This window comes from Leptinotarsa decemlineata, unplaced genomic scaffold, assembly GCF_025532065.1.
Source record: "Leptinotarsa decemlineata unplaced genomic scaffold, Ldec_3_MD MMD2_tig00026340_RagTag_RagTag, whole genome shotgun sequence".
In the NCBI taxonomy this organism is placed as follows: Eukaryota; Metazoa; Arthropoda; class Insecta; order Coleoptera; family Chrysomelidae; genus Leptinotarsa; species Leptinotarsa decemlineata.
The window spans coordinates 12,814,635-12,832,682 of NW_027412694.1; the positions used below are offsets into that span (position 1 = coordinate 12,814,635).

The 18,048-nt window shown below is 36.2% G+C and overlaps 1 protein-coding gene across 1 annotated transcript in view; it reads right to left on the bottom strand.

The window, feature by feature from the left end:
- LOC111514313 (rhomboid-related protein 1) overlaps nt 1-18,048 on the bottom strand; it is a 59,106-nt gene that overhangs the window by 39,551 nt on the left and 1,507 nt on the right. The window lies entirely within an intron of this gene.

Below are 18,048 nucleotides of genomic sequence, written 5' to 3' on the forward strand. Positions count from 1 at the left end.
TCTGTAGGTCAACTTCTCCATGGTTTGTTTGTTTGTTCCATTAAAAAAAAATAGGGTATTTGTTTGTGTGTGAGTTATGTTCGATATAATATACCTTTTGCGATTGTTTCATTATATAACCTAAATGTTTTCATTTTATTCAGTTCATTTTAAATATATGTAATGTTATTGTGAAATCTGTATACAATTTTCCTAGCGCTTTTTTTTGTTCATGCTAAATGCTTTTATTTATATTGACTGTATATGATTTTAATGTAATATCTGTATATCTGTAATATCTAGTGCTTTTTTGTTCATACTGAAAAAAAAATCATTTTTATATTTCATTCATTATAATCTATTGTATATTAAAAGGATTTAGTTCACGCACAGGTTTATCCTTCTGTGGGAACGATATTTATTTGTCGTTAACTAAGATTATTGTGTATTTCAAATTGAATGGCAAAGACATATTATTATTATTAGGTTGTTTGACAAAAGTTTTGTCCATTTTAATGTCATGTGTTTTGTACCACCATGTCTCAATAAATATTTCATCTACAGTGTCGTGGAATATACCGATCGATACAGCATCTTTGTACTTTATACACTGATGCTGTTAATTTTTTTCCAAATTTTAATTTTTTGCCTGTTCGTATGATGTAGATAAGTGGTTTTCGGCCAATTTTCCCTACGAATTCAAATTGAACCAAAAGCGTTGCCGAAACAGCCCGAAAAATTAACCAATGATAATGAACACATTGTTTGACGTTGGTTTGCAAAATTTCATTCCGGATATTATAGCCTCGAAGATGAGCTCCAAAGTGGTTGACCTACAGTAATCCAGGACGAGGATTTGAGGACCCTGGTGGAGACTAACCCATCACAAACAGTGCGTGGTATGGCGGAAGAACTGTGTGTCATATCCCATGCAGTTTTTGATGGTTTGAAACGTATTGGAAAGGTCAAAAAGCTCGAAAAGTGAATACCCTATGATTTAAATGATCGACAGAAATTGTCGCGTTTCGAGGTCTTTTCTTCTTTGCTTTTGCGCAACCAAAACGATCCTTTTTTGGATCGGATCGTCACGTGTGAAACCAGGTCCGATCCTGCTCCACGACAACGCCTGTCTGCACGTTTCACAAATCACCGTCCAAATATAATTGAATTGAGCGTCGAAGCTCTGCCTCACCCACCATACTCCCCAGACCTCACGCTAACCGACTACATCTTTTCAAGCACTTCTATAACTTTCTTACCGATAGAATCTTCGCCAATCAGGACCGGGCAAAACGGTCTACGAATCCGAGCAACCAATTTTTATGCTGACGGAATTACACGATTACACTGATTCAAATATCGTTTATCTCGATTGAATTGAATAAGTATCCACTGAGATATTATAGTTGTAGACTTATAAAAACAGACAAAACTTCAGAAACAACATAATAAATTAGTCAAGAGATAATGTTAGTTTGCGAATAAAACCTGATGTTAGATAGATAAAAGGCAATATTTTATGTAAACATTGAATAAAAAGTACATATATATATATATATATATATATATATATATATATATATATATATATATATATTACAATGTAGGTTTTCACGGATGGTAGAATATGATGTGTTGTTCTTCCGGGTGTTCATCCGTTGGGTACTATTCGATAGTCGACGTTTCGCCATCATCTCAGATGGCATTATCAAGACGAGTTACTGCTTCGCTTCGAGAGGTGTAACTGATGTTAGGTTCTTCTTGTGGTGTTTTTATATGGTTTCGCTTGCGTAACTTGTATGGATTTGTTACCTGTTTTCCTACCTGACGGTTGTTGATGGCTTTTGGTAGTTCTCCTACCTGTTTTTCTACCTGAGGGTTGTGAATGGCTTCTGGCGGTTCTCCTACCTGCGATGGTTCATTATCAATTTGTGGTTGTCGTCGACTATCGAATAGTACCCAACGGATGAACACCCGGAAGAACAACACATATATATATATATATATATATATATATATATATATATATATATATATATATATATATATATATGTACGTATATACATTGTACATATATATATTGAATAATATTGGAAAAACTTAGAATTTTATCAAGTAGACTAATTTTTTTCAGAAAAGATTGAATAAAAATTCCTGTGCACTAACTCAACATTCTCTTGAAACAAATTCAATGAAACAAAAATATAATTCGTATAATTCAGTGTTCATATAGAAGAATTTGTTTCGAAAGTATTTTTCTTTCGTGTAATTCAATGCTTATATGAAAATAGTAGTTTCGAAAAAGCTTTTTCTTCCACTTTGTGTCTGAAAGTTTGCATGATCTACACATCTTTGTATAGAGTTAATTTTTGAATTTGATTGCTTTCTTTCTTTGTATGAAGATGGAGAAGTAGAAGGCCAAAAACGTTCTTTCCCAAAAATCCTTTTACTTTTCATGTCACTCTAATCATTACAGGTAGGTTTGAAAATGACAATCGTTGGGTTGGGTTATGTTGGCTTTGAGGTTTGTGACTTATTCGTACACACCTGCTACTTGAGAAAACCCCACAAGAAAAGTCTACGGAGGTCAAATCGCACGAACTCGGTGGCCAGTTCACATCACCTCCACATGAGATGACGTTGCTCTCAAATCGCTCGTGCAGAATATCCAATGTGACATGAGCTGTGTGGCACATAGCGACGTCTTGTTGAAACCACATTTCGTTGGTGTCCAGATATTATTTTTATACTATGGTCCAGATTATCTAGTGCAGGCCAAAAGATGTTGATGATCATCGACCTATATTGCTCACCGTTGACAATGATGGCCTGGTTAACGTCGTTCTTAAAAAATATGAATCGATGCCAACTGCTCCAGAGCCCATTCAGCGGACACATGTCGTTGTCTTTGGTCGTTTGAATTTTGTACGGGTTCAAGTCCAAATCACGACGCAAAATTCGCCAAGTTGTGGTCTGCAAAAGATCGAGTTCTTGTCAGCGGCGGCTCGTCAGAGGAGGCAAGGGAGGCTTAGCCTCCCCATAAAATTTGAGGCTATTTATCGCAATAAATTTAAAGATATTGACAAATGATTATGATTATTTTTTTCTAAAAATGTTTGGGTATCATTACTTTACCATTAATTTTTGATATAAATACACAATATACCCGAAAAAACATTATCACTCACTACGTAGAACGTACCACACTGTATCCTGCATCAACAAACGTCAAACGCAGCGCCCATGAACGAATAACGAATAAACCATCAACCCGAAATAATAAATGCCGTACGTTGCAAGGGAGCCAAGCCTCTGACCGCTTTGAAAAACACAAGCTCCGCGAGACCGAACCAACCAGTGACATACGTCCCGATTTGTAATTTTGGTTGCGGAAATTATAGCGTTAGAGGAGGGTAGCCTCCAGTTGGTCTCCGTTAGTGTACGACATTAACGTATTTTCTTTCAATTTCAAGATGTTTTCACGTTTTCACTTTTTGGTAAGTTTTTTTTTTTTTCATTTATTATGGATAAGTTGGACGAAATTAAAAAATCTGATGATATAGTCGATTGGTTGCTGACAAATAATTTTAAGTCGTCATCTTATGATAATAAATTTTACATTATTAAAACTCTGGGAAGGCCTGAACCAAATTTGATTTCAATTAAAGTGTCAGATAATCGACAAGATCGAGGATTTAATATTAGTTGGTACGATAAATGCGATTGGTTAACCGGCTCCATTAAACAAGAAAAACTTTTTTGTTGGCCCTGTGTTTTATTTTCCGTACAAACCGAATACCAAACGTGATCTAAAATAGGATACTCCGATTTAAAAAAATTACCTTGTTCTACAGAAAGACATTTTAAATCTAAGGAGCATATATTTTCGTCTTGTAAATTAAAATTATTTAGCAAACAAAATATAGCAACAGCATTAGATACAGCTCAAAAAGAGGCCATAATTTCTTTTAATAATCAGGTTAGGGAAAATCGGTCGAATTTAAAAAGACTTATCGATATTACGATTTATTTGGGTTCCCAAAAACTAGCCTTTCGCGGACACGATGAAACCGAAGATTCGATTAATCACGGCAATTACAACGAACTTTTAATGTTTTGGGGCAAATATGATTCACAATTTTTTAAACGGTAGCGTTTTTATAGACAGTGTGGCATATATTATTAAAGAAAATATAAGCAAGGAGATTGAAATTGTTTCTTTTTTTGCATTTTTTAATTCGTACGTGTGACACCTATAACTTTAGGCAAAAGTTAATTGCGCAAAGCTATGATGGGGCTGCGGTCATGGCCGGCCATTTAAACGGTTTACAAACTAAAATAAAGTCCATAGCTCCTCATGCACTTTTCACGCATTGTCATGCCCATGCCCTAAATTTTGTATTAAGCAAATCGTGCAACAACATAAAATGTTGCTGCGTATTTTTTTCAAGTTTGTCTGGATTTTCGGCATTCTTTTCAAAATCCACCAAAAGAAGCCATGTTTTAAATGAAATATGTGGTAGCCGAATGCCAACTTTTGCTGCTACACGTTGGAATTCTACATCTAGATCAGTAATTTCAGTGCATTCAAACAAAGCCAAATTGATTGATGTCTTTGATTTTATCCTAAACAGTGACGATTTTAAAACCGACGACCAAAGTCTTAGGGAGGCGAGAGGTTTCAAATATATTTTAAATGATCACAAGTTTTGTTTCTTGTTATTAGAAATGACAACTATTTTGACAGATGTAGCTTCAACATGTGGTCGTTATCAATGGTCAAAGTTCGAAAGTCTCTGTTGGAAGGCTCTATATAACCCGCTCTAATCAATATCGATATCTCAATTCTTTGGGTCTCGCATAGACTCAATTCAAATCAATTTCAGAAATGTTCAGAAATTCCTAAAGAAACGAATAATAACTACGAACTATATCAACGACCTCTAGAGAACTAACATACATTTTGAATACGTCTGATCTTTTTGTGGCATTTAGATGCCACAAAAAGATCCGATATTACTTTTCTGATTGATAACTGATAGACTAGTCAATCGTGACATGTATTAAACTCGAGGGCTGTTTGTATGAAATAAAATCAAAAAGTGCTATAATGTTGAATAGAGAATTGGAGACCTTATTGAACGAGGTATCACTCGCTACCTTTTCATTTAAAATTTTCAGAGGGGCTGATATTACGCCTCTAGGGGGTGTAGTATATATAAAAATCTATTGTCCCTTGTGTCCTTGTCGTAATTCTTCCAACTATATCCCATATATTCAATTTTTTTATCAGTGATCATGTATATCCCCAAATTTGGAAAAAATCATTTATTATTCCTTTACCTAAAACATCCAACCCAAGTGATTTCAAATCTCTTCCTCCAATAAGCATACTCAGTTCATTATCTGAAGTGAAAATAATATTTTCCCAGATTCACATATGAGATTTACCAGATTACTCTTTCCCATCTTAACTACGCTAACATTATATATAGTCCTGCAATTTCTAGAAGACTGTTATGGGTTATACAGTGTATAAAAGCCAAATGGAATAAATTCATTATTTCGGTTACTGTACATATTTAAAAGAAATCCTGAAACACGTTAAATGTAAATTATAATTTGACATTTTTCAACGTAAAAATGCTACGTCTACTTTCAACCCCCTTCGAATGACAGGTACAACCCCCATTTTTTAAATGGGAAGTATAGGTCTCTTCATTCTCTATTCAAAAATGTTATCGCTTTCAAGTTTATTGCAACAATTAAGATGATATAAATTAAAATCATGTGGATACCAAAATTCGATAAAATACACTCAAAAACTAAAATGTAATCCAAAACGTAATGAAATGTAGAAAACGAAAAAGAAATATGAATGTTCAAAATATTCACCGCGAACGTCTTGGCAACATCCTAATCTCAACATATTATTTAACATATCAGGCGTGACCAACCTAATGGCAAGCGTTATTCGTTCTTTTAAGTAATTCAAATCTGAAGGTTTAGTTTTGTACAAATTACTCTCTACATATCCCCATAAAAAAATCTAATGATGAAAGATCAGGATATCGCGCTGGCCATTCAATCAATCCTCGTCTCCCTCCCTATCCTTCGATTGGGAAATGTTGTATCGAGGTATTGCCGGACATTAACTTGGTAATGTGTTGGTGATCCATCCTGCTGAACCCATATCGTATTCACTGGAACTTGAGGGTTTCCTGGATCAGGATATAAATTTGCTAAACTTGGAATGACATCATTTCGAAGAAGTGCCGAATAATTATCGCCATTCAAGTTGCCCTCAATGAAAAAGGGACCAATTATATAGTTTCCAAAAATTCCTGTCCAAACATCAATCTTTTGAGGGTATTGCATGGGTATTTTCTCATCCAGTGAGAATTTACCTTTGACCAGTAACGTCAATTTTGCCGATTATCATGACCGTTAAGAGACAAATAATTACACTCATCAGAAAACATAACGTCTTCTAATTGTTGATATTGTTATCCAACATGTCCATCACTTTCTCACAAAAATAAGTTTTATTATGAGCTCCATGAGCTCCTGAGTGAGTATCATTTTGTAGGGATTCATTTTATTTTCGATATCGATCGATATCGGTCGAATAAAACAGTCGTATAAATTAAGCTCCGTTAATATATAAATATCTAGAGTTCTAGCAAACACAAAAATTTGTCGTTTTCGTGTATTTGTTATGTATTGTCTGCTGATACAATGAACAAAATCTTGTTCAGATAGAGCAATTAGAAGTGCCTTCTAACGAAGATATTAGGTGAGTCAAACACACCCGATTCATTAAAAACTACCGCTTTGGAGAAAAAAGTATTTTAATCTGCAAAACATATTGGAATACTCCGTTCAATTAGTACAGGTGCTTACAGATCCACATAAAATGCCAACGAATGAAAATCCAACTGTTTCGTTGCCGGATTTGCTTGCAATACTAAAGAAACTAGATGCCAAGTCAGACAAGGCACAAGAAACCTTGTCAGAATTAAAAGTTGAATTGAGAGAGGCTCATAATAAAATGCAGCCCTCAAAGAGAAAAATTTTGAGTTGAAGAAAGCAGTTATCCGTCTAGACCAAAAACAGAGGAAGAATAATTTAGTCGTGTTGGGCTGAGTCAAACATCTCCGAATGAATGTCTTCAGTATCTAGAAAACGTATTGGAAGTTGAAATAAATCATAGAGACGTACGTCAATAATACATATTTCTTACCTAGAAACTCTGGTGACTCCAAGATCTTGAAACTAGAGCTTGTTTCCTATTCCAAAAAAGTCGAAATAAAAGGTTATTCTTTCAAACTGAAGGGAAAAAATATATATGTAGTGGACGAGTGTTGATGACCAGAAGGTGAATAAATCTTTGCGTCAGTACCTAAATACAGTGAAACAGAATGGAATCAAAGCATCCATAAGATATAATGAATTGGTACTGAATGATAAAAGATACTGCTTAGAAGAGCTACAGCAAGATTCTTCAATCTTAGATGAACTCACTGATCCTTTGGAAAAAACAGCTTCCAAGAAAACACTGAGGAATAATCCGCGTCGTGCTGCAAAAGGAGTGAAAACCAATTGATTTTATGTGTATATATTTTATTTGTTTTTCTTTTTTTTGCAATACTTTAGTAATTGTTAGTCGTGCCTTGAAATTTTCATTGATTCGAATTATTTTTATTAAATATTTTTTATATTGTCTGGGCTTGGGAGTGAGATTGATGAAATATGCGGAACATAACGATTTGTCACATAAACACGAGATCAATTTTGAATGGTTTCCTACAATTCAAGCAGGCGGTATATTCAAAGTTTGATATCATTACCGTCTCTGAAACATGGCTTACAACAAATGACGAAATCTGCTTTGATGGTTACCAAATTTTTCGTAAAGATAGAGGTGAAGGAAGGGGAGGGGGTGTTGCAATTTTTATCAGGAACATTTTCAGAGCTACTTAAATACAGAACATCCCCAATCAAACAATTTAACAGGTCTGGGTAACATTCACCATTGACAAAAAAGTTACGCTGTTGCTTGTAAGTACAGACCTCCGAATCTTCCTCTTCCAATATTCTTGCCTGCCTTAGAGGACAGTTTATCTTCAATCTGTCCCAAATTTGAAAATATTCTATCCGGGTATCTAAATGTGGATTATTTAGATCCAACTAATAGTCAGTGTTTTCAACATGATCACATTCTTGATTCGTATTGTTCAAAACAAGTTGTTGATCAACCCACACGGTACTCTTCGGCAGGTTGTAAAATATTAGACGTTTATTGATCTGTTCAGAATTATTAATTATATCCGACTGTACTACGATCGACTGTAGTTCATTTTCTGATCATTTTTTAGTGTTTTGCAAGAGTTTCATGCACACCTATAGTGACTCCAACAAATTTGATTTAGATCTTTTTTCATTAGATCTACAGGCAGCGGATTTCAGTTCTCTTCACCACATTGAAACTATCAATGACAAATTGGCTCTTTTCAATGGGATAATAACCGATCTTTTTAAAAAACATTCTCTTATTAAAACTGTTAAGATTTCCAAGAAAAGGGCTCCTTGGCTCACAGACAATCTGAAACTTATGTTTAAACTAAGAGATAGAGCTCTTACGAGATTTAGAAAGACAAACTTACAGCATCACTGGGATTATTACAAACAGTTGAAGAATTTAACCAATCGTACTGTGAACCTGGAGAAAAGAGCATATCTCAATCATAGGCTTACAAGAAGTAAGCAGATATGGAAAGATTTATCCGATTTGAATATTCACCATAAAAGAAACCTCAGATCCATTCCAGACCACCTATTGAACGTTGTAGATATCAACAAATTTTTTGGAAGTATATCCAACTGCAACTCTTCCCCTGATGATGAAATTATGGATTTTTTTCGAGTAATAATATAAACAATCCCAACTTCTCCTATAAAGCTACTGATGACAATGAAATCTATAAGTTTATTCTGAACATGAAGTCAAATGCAATAGGACTTGATGAGATAAGCATTAAAATGTTGCTGTACTGCTGCCCCATAATCCTTCCACATATCACTCACTTATTCAATCACTGCATATCGACTGATTCCTATACATCCATCTGGAAAGAAGCAAGCGTTCTTCCGTTGACCAAAAATTCTAACCCCGAAAATTTAGGCGATCTCTGACCAATTAGCATCTTATGTGCGCTATCAAAAGTTTTTGAAAAAATATTGAACTTGCAGATGCGTGATTATCTGAATGACTTCGATATATTGGAGTGTCAATCAGGGTTCAGACCTGACCACAGTTGTACGACTGCCCTCCTGAAAGTTTAGGTTGATGTGCACAGATCTATTGACAGATCTATTGTCTTCTGATATTATTGAACTATTCTAAGGCGTTCGATCGCATACACCATGAGCTCCTCTTTGCTATTTTGGGCTACCTAGGGTTTTCAATACATGCTGTAGCACTACTTAAAAGTTACCTTCGCAATCTTTTCAAAGAGTTGTGTATAATAACGAAAAATCTGATTTAATACAAATTAAAAACGATGTTCCTCAAGGTTCAATATTGGGCCCTCTCTTGTTCATTTTATACACATCTCAATTTCATAGGTCACTGCAATTCGCAACCATGCATTGCTATGCCGACGATACTCAGCTATACATGGAATTCGACGAGAATTCAATTAACGAGGCCCTATGGAAAATTAATACCGATCTCGATATGTTATTATCTTTGTCAGCTAAATATTGCCTATCTGTTAATGCATCTAAATCTAATGTCATGCTCTTTGGTAGAACAGCGGCGAGAAATCGTTGTTCTGGCCTCATAAATATTATAATAGATGGAACAGAACTTCCCTTGAAAGGAGTTACAAAAAACTTGGGCCTATTTCTTGACAACAGTCTTCGTTTTAAAACACACATTTCGCAAATTCTAAAGCGAGGTTACGCAAATTTTAAAGTAATATATTCCAACAGAGCATTTCTGAATAAAAAAAGTAAAATTATACTCTGCGATGCTTTAGTTCTTTCAGATGCCAACTACGCAGACGTGGTGTATGGTCCGGGAATTTTGAAGAGTGACAGTTTTAGAATCCAAAAACTCCAGAATGCATGCATTAGGCTCATTACGGGTACGAGGAAACGAGAACACATTTCCCATCTGTTCGGGGATGTGGGTTGGTTGAATATGGAATCCAGACGAACATTTCATTCTCCAACATTTTTTCAAAAACTCCTTAAAACAAAAAACCCTCCTATCTTTTCGAAAAAATATCCTTTAGAACTGACGTACACCATCTTAACTTGAGATTCAGAATACACTTAACAATACCACAGCATAAAACTTCTCTATTTTGCGGATCTTTCACTTACCATATTGCCTACTCATATAATCGGATATCCATTGAATATAAACCTCTGCCATTAGGAAGCTTCAAACGAATGATAAAAAAATATCTTCTTACAATAAATAGATCCAACTAATCGAATTATCTCGAAATCAGTCAACTTTTCTCCAAGCTCAACAAAATATATATATTTGTATTTCAATTTCGCTGTACCTATATATTTGTTGTACTGTTCTAGATATCATACTGTTTTTTTTGTTTTCTCTCTTTTTTTTTGTTTCTACGGTTGGATGGATCTCTGCGGTGATTTATCATATGCAGATATGAATCCTGCCATTTGATTGGATGTAATTGTATGGAACCATCAATAAAAGCCATTAATTATTATTATTTTTCTTTGTCACCGTAGTGTGCGCTGGTTAGGCCCTATCTCCTGAAGCCCCGATACATTCGGGAGGGCGCGCCAGCATAATCAACCAATGACCACTCCCCACACCGTGGGGTAAGTGATCATTGGGTCCGAGAATCATGTGCCCTGAGCAAACGCAGTGAGCCAAGAATGACAGCCTTCTGCATCTGTGCGGCTAAGATTTCTGCCTTAGTGCGGCAAGCCGGTATGATTTTCAGATTCGAGAGTAGAGAAGACATCATTCCACCAAGGACTCCAATAATCAGAACGACCATCTTGACAGAGTGATCTGGATAGAGTCTGCGGAGTTCGAAGAGAAAATCTCTATATTTTATCCGTTTTTCCTCCTCTTTTCTGACGATATTCGTCTCGCCAGGAGCTGAAAACTGCACGACAAATATCGTTTTGGTCTGGTGGTCGAGAAGGACTACATCAGGCTTATTAGCTTGTATGAGCCTGAGGGTGGGGAACGAATAGTTCCAATAAATTCGGCACTTCTCGTTCCCCACAACGGATTCAATATCCCCCGGAGCGCAGGGCAACACCGGTGTCTCGTCAATACCGTAAGAGTGCCGTAGATGGTGATATAGCACTCTTAGGGCCGCGTTATGTCGATGGATATAGGCCGAGACCGCATATGCTGGACATGCTGATAGCAAGTGCATTAGGGACTCGGGCGCCTCGCGGCAGGCCCTGCACTTTGTGTCAGGAACCTCTATACAAATCACGCGACTGCGGTAGACTAAGGTGTTGAAGACACCATCCTGGTAAGCCATGATGAACCCCTCAGTTTCCGACTTCAGCCCACTCGACCTGAGAAAAGCGAACGTCAGGCGCTTTGATAAGCCAAGGTCTTCAATATTATTGAAGAAGACCCCATGCATTGGCTTATCCCTGTGTCTCCGCAGAAGTAAGGTGATCTCTGCGGCTTTTATCTGAGCTTTTTGCTGAACGGGTTCCAACTCGGTGACAGAGTTGTAGTCACCTCGTTCAGAGTCGAAAACTATACCGAGTTCATCAGCTGCTCGAGCAGCTGCCCTAAGGAGAAATGCTCCAATTCCTGCTCTCTCATGGTCACGGACCATGCAGAGAAGGGGATCCGAACTCCTGACGACTTTACAGGCTGTATCCAGTACCATTCTATCATGTAGACACTCCAAACTCAAAAGTCCACGACCTCCCTGTTGTCGGGGGAAGTACAACCGTGAAACGGACGATTTGGGATGCAAACTCCTATAGAGATGCATCATTTTTCGGGTCCTTACGTCGAGTTGATACAGCTCCTCCCGAGTCCACTTCACTACTCCAAACGAGTAGAGTAAGATTGGAACGGCAAGCATATTTGTTGCAGCAACTTTGTTCTTCCCCGACAGCTCCGATGACCAGATCTGTCGAAGTTTGTGCTGATACTTGCCGCGGAGAGAGTTTTTCACTGCAGTTACCTCTTGTGAGTGGCGTTGTTCCACCCCGAGGTAAGTATACGTCTCTCCGGCATCCAGATGGTGTAGGATGCTTCCATCTACGAGCTGCACATCCTCTCCGTAGTCCCCGCATCGTCCTCTTTTGAGATGAACCATTGCACATGTCTATCCCGAATTTCATACCGATAGCATGCGTGTACTCTTCCACCACCCTCAATGACTGATGGAGATCCTTCTCTCCAGAGGCATAAAGTTTAAGATCATCCATATAAAACAGATGGGTGACCTTGTGCCTCCGGTTTCCGGGGGTGCCACAGTTATACCCTCGAGTGTTTCTGAGCGCAACGGATAATGGCAATAGTGAGATGCAGAATAGAAGGGGACTGAGGGAATCACCCTGAAATACACCCCTTCTGAAAGTGACCCACCCTGTTTGGACTCTTGCTTGACCAGATGTTATGGTGAAGCGAGTTCGCCAAAGTGGTATCAGTTGTTCAATGCATCTCATTATGTTTTCGGGTACCGCAAGGCATCTGAGCCAATGCAAGATGAGCTCATGCGAAATTGTATCAAATGCCTTACGGTAATCGATCCAGGCCATAGAGAGGTTACGCTTATATTGTATCGAGTCCTGCGTTACACATCTATCGATGAGCAGGTTCTCTTTAGATCCAGCGACTCCTCTCTTCGACCCTCTCTGCTCATATATCCGTTCGAACACTCGGTCAACTGCGGTGATTATTCGTGTGTATAAGATGCTTGTAAACAACTTATAACACGAATTCAAACATGTTATCGGTCTGTAATTCTTAGGAATCGACAAATCTCCGCTTTTGGGGATGAGAACGGTCCGCCCCTCGACAAACCAATCCGGAATCGGCTGCTCTCCGTCCAGCCGGACGGAGTGTCTGGAGTGTCTAAGTTGAGTGGCTGCGGGTGTTCATAGATATCCTTCCAGAAGGATTCCACCTGATCAGCAGTCGGCGGATTATCCACAACACGTGGAGGCTCTTGGAATAAGCGAGAAGGTTTCTTGCGGAACCTAAGATTTTCCGCGATACTTCTCGCTCGCCTCACTAGTGACTTCTTAGCAGCCACTAGCATTCGTATACTATCAAGGATTGCTTGCAATAGTTTGAGTTCTCACACCGTGTAATAATTCAAATCAGTTGGTTGAGTGGAAAAAAGCACTTGTCCCATCCCTCTTTGGTGCTAACTCTGCCTTTAGGTAGCTCATTTTCTCTGGCGCTATTGTTATGTTTATATTATAGTAGTATATCCTTCGGTTAAAGTAAATATGAGTGTCATTGAACAGTAATATAAACATTGAAGGCTTTGAGGAAAAATATTCATTGAGGATATTGATGAGAATTATGTAGCAGTAGTTTTTTCCAATAAAAGAGGTTCCAATTTTACCTATCAGCAGTTTTTTGGCAAACTTCTAAAAAGTATATATAAAAAATGCAACGTATTGATTGTATATATATATATATATATATATATATATATATATATATATATATATATATATATATATATATATAATCAATACGTTGCATATATATATATATATATATATATATATATATATATATATTAGATAGTCCGAAGAGCGTATGATAATTATAAAATCGTTAAAATATATATCTCAAGTATACGAAGGGATGGGAACTATTAAGAATTTATGGAGAATGAATATATAAATGGTATAAATGAGATACTTGAGAACGCAATTAGTTAAACCCATTGTATATCAATTAATAATGATAATGATCATAATAATTAAATGTGGTTTTTTTTTCTCTTCATAGTAAGTCTAATTAGTGTAATTGTATGCTCTCTGTTTTCAATTGACTTACCATATGTGCATATTGCACCTAATTGGCGAAAATAAATTATTATCATTATTTCATTATTATTATTATTATGTTCACAGAACGCAATTAGTTCAACCCATTGGAGATCAGTTCAATTGCGTAACAACCATATGCTAAATATATCCCTTTCAATTTGAACATAAAATGCTATTTTTTCACAAAATTATTGTACATGACATTCAAATTTCAATATATCTATTTCAAATCCAGAAAATCTTGTTTTTAATATATTGTTTATATATTCTATTGCTGTAGGTATATCAAGGCGATTACAGCGTCTGCAACGTAAAGGGATAATATTGCTTTCATTCAGGTTGAAAGCCAAAAAATTTTAGTCGCACCATTGTTTTATTGTTCTGCCAGAATCTCACGACACGTGAAATGAGATTGACATAACTTTGTACAGATGAGCCAAATTGGATACATTTGATAGTCTGTTTTATACAAACCGAGTAAATGCAGAAGCAGCAAGCAATTCGTATCACGAGAGGTATCCAGAAAAAAGAAAACGTTTTAGAGACATTTTTGCAAGATTGCGACATAACCTAATTGATGATGGTCAATTAGAAAAGAAAAGTCCGAAATTATATGAACCAAATAGGGATAAAGAGTTGGAAAAAATAGTCGTTTTAGGAGCTGTTGAAAATCATCCCAAAACGTCAACGCGAAATTTGAAATTATCGACAGGCCTACCAAGAACTAACGTTAGGGGGCTTTTGAAAACACACAAATTCAATCCATACAGGTCCAGAAGAGTTTGACACCTCAGACCAGGATAATTTGAACGCCGCATAGCTTTTTGTCAGTGGTTCCTGAAAGTTGTAACCCAGTGCGTGATTTTTAGTTGAATTGTATTTGGACAGACGTATGTGTATGTGAGCAGTGCCGGCATTTTTCATAGCTGTACAACAAAATCCTCATTCTATTGTGTAGCAGAGAAGTCAAGGAAGATTTGAATTTAGTGTGTGGACAGGTGTTTTCAGGGGTTAAAATATCGGCCCGTTCATTTATCTCATATCTCAGAGATATTCAGAAATTTTAGGCAGAATTTTGAACCCCTTGTTGATGAATTGCCACTAATGGAGCTCTGAAAAATATATTTTCAACAAGACAGGGCTTCGCCTCACAACAATGCAGTTGTCACCAATTTTTTGTCTGCAAATTTTGATAATAATGGGTTAGTCTAGTCCACCAAGGACCCAACCGTTGACCGGCCAGGTCAACGGACCTAACGCCTATAGACTTTTACCTCTGGGGAAGGTTGAAAGATTTTATTTTTAAATTGCCGACCAATTCTAGATTTGAATTGGAAGCAGCAGTGATGCAAAGTTTAACTTTTTTCACTCCTACTCAACTAATTAATTCAACAAAAAATCTCCATGAAAGGTGTCGCCTCTGTGTAGGAGAATCTGGTATACATTTTGAACACCTTATCTGAAGAAATATATTTAATGTTTTGTTTTGTATCATTATTTCTATCATTGTTGAACTTTCATTTAGTAGTAGTAGTAAATAGAGTATAAATTGTTTTATTAAAACTATGCGTTTCAATTACTGCTGTGAAAAGCTTTCTCAACATTTGATAGCTATTACTAAACAATTTCTTTGTGTTTTTTCGGCCTGTCGCGTCGTCCAAAACCTACATGATCAAAGTCTGCGTTTCAAAGTGTATAGTATTTCCAATACCAATTGGAACAGCACAGAGAAGGAATTCCCGCCTCGACATAGGAGTCAGCATATTATTTTTCATTGGTAGTTTTTCAGTTACTTATTCTTACAATCATAGCAATTGATCACCCCATGAAAAAGTTATCTCAACTGAATTTTTTCACCATGGGTAATTATGAAAAACTTCGAAATTTAAGGTAGTTGAGTTCCGAGTCGAAAACTCTAAAATACAATGAAAACACAAATAATCACACCGAATTCTCGTCAAACATATATTTACAAAATAATAGAGGCCAACAAAATTGCTAGAAAAATCAAAATTCTTCTTCGCTATATTCGGATGAGGTGAAATCATCATCGGGTTGAATAACGATCGGATTTATGGAACTTTGCACATAATATTTATTCTCTTCTTTTATAACGTGGGCCACACAGTTCTTCCACATATCACTATTACATATAGTCTGGTTCACATGTACTCGATTAGCTCTTTTTGGTGACATTTTTCAGCCCTTTCCAAAAATTACGACCAAGGTGTCATTCGATTCGTATTTTTGTTTAGAAAGTTTAAGGAAAGGTCCGAAAACGCGCCGATAAAAATTACAAAAGTTATAAACAATTAAGTGAAAAAAAATGGGGCTTTAGTTTTTTCTCAATATCTCGAAAAAATTTCAAAATTTTGGAAATTTGAAAAAAGATTTGAAAAGATCAATGAATTTGCGTAAAAAAAGTCCCAACTCCCAAAACTGTATCTCGATTATTTATAATTTTTACAGAGCCCTGAAAATAGAGCCAAAAGCGGGTAGTCAGGCTTCCGCGCGCCTTTCGTCACTCTGACATAAAAACAAAAAAAATTATTTAAACATATTATATGTAAATATCAAGGAATGAAAAAATTCATGTAATGTTGGGATACATCAATAAACAATGATCCGCTTTAAAAAAAATTATCCCAATTTTAACGTTAATTATAAATTTGTTAATTAATAACTTTTTCTGAATTGAAAGTTAATAAAAAAATCCCTATAATTATTAAACTAAAACCCTGGCATTTTTTCCTTTGGAAAAGTTATCCCTAATAGGCAAAAAATTGATTACCTTCGTGGTAATCAGCAGACGAATCTTTCATATTTTTGGCGGACAGAAGCAAAGCGTTAGGTACGAAACCACTTTCATTCCCGGCATGCAAAATTATAACACGTTTTCTCCTTGAAGAAGGTGTGTTCAAAGCACAATACTTGGTTTCGTCTACCTAGCCATATTTGACAACATCATGGGTGTCAAACCAAGTTTCGTCGAGGTAGATTATATGTCTGCTGGATTCTCGGTAGCTTTTCATTCGGCTCAAATATTCTTGTCGGAGTTGAAGAATGCCTGTCGATTCCATTATGACTATTCGATTGTTCAATTTTTTATATTTGAAACCACAAGACAATGAGACACCTCGTAGAGTTTCTAAAGATTTGTAATTGTAATCGGAATAGTCGAGTAATTTATACCAAATCATTTCCAAGGTTGGTACTTCATTTTTTTTTATATATACCATAATCACATCTTCGGTAGCACCATCAACGTTTGCGAATTTTTTATTCCTTTGTTTTAGTTTCATTGCATGGTCAATGACATCCCCTATTTTAATGACTCGAAAAACTATCGAACGAGATAGTTTCGTTAACTCGCATATTCTATTCACAATAGCATTCTGTGAAGTGTGACAGTTTTCCTTCTTCAAGCATTCATGAATATTTAAAATTTCTCGCTGAACTTGAACATGTAAGTCCTTATTTTCAAATTCCGGATCCCTGTCGATTGACACAGATTCCTCACACGTAATGTTACATTTGTTTCAAAAGGTCTCCAGAAAGCCATATTGATGAAAGTTCCCAAAAACACTAAGTTTTTCCCAAAAATCGGTTTAAACGATGAGATTGGAACCTTTGGTGTAAAAGTTGAAAACTTTTTCTAGAGATCAATTACTCTAACACCAAACTGATATTTTTGCACTCGACGCGCGTTACGCTAACAAGGTTAGCATCTTCAGGAGAAGCAAATTGATACTGAACATGAAGACAAGGGTTAGCTGTTTATATACCTAAGTTTTTTTGTTCAATGTGGACTTTGTTTGTTAAATGATGATTATTCTAATTGATTTTTCGGTAATTAACTAGTGGAACCACTACCTTTTTAATCTATTGTTTACAAATTACTTTGCAGGTAGTGGTTTAGGTATACCTATAAACAGCTAACCCTTGTCTTTAGATTCATTATCAATTTGCTTCTCCTGAAGATGCTAACCTTGTTACCGAAACGCGCGTCGAGTGCAAGA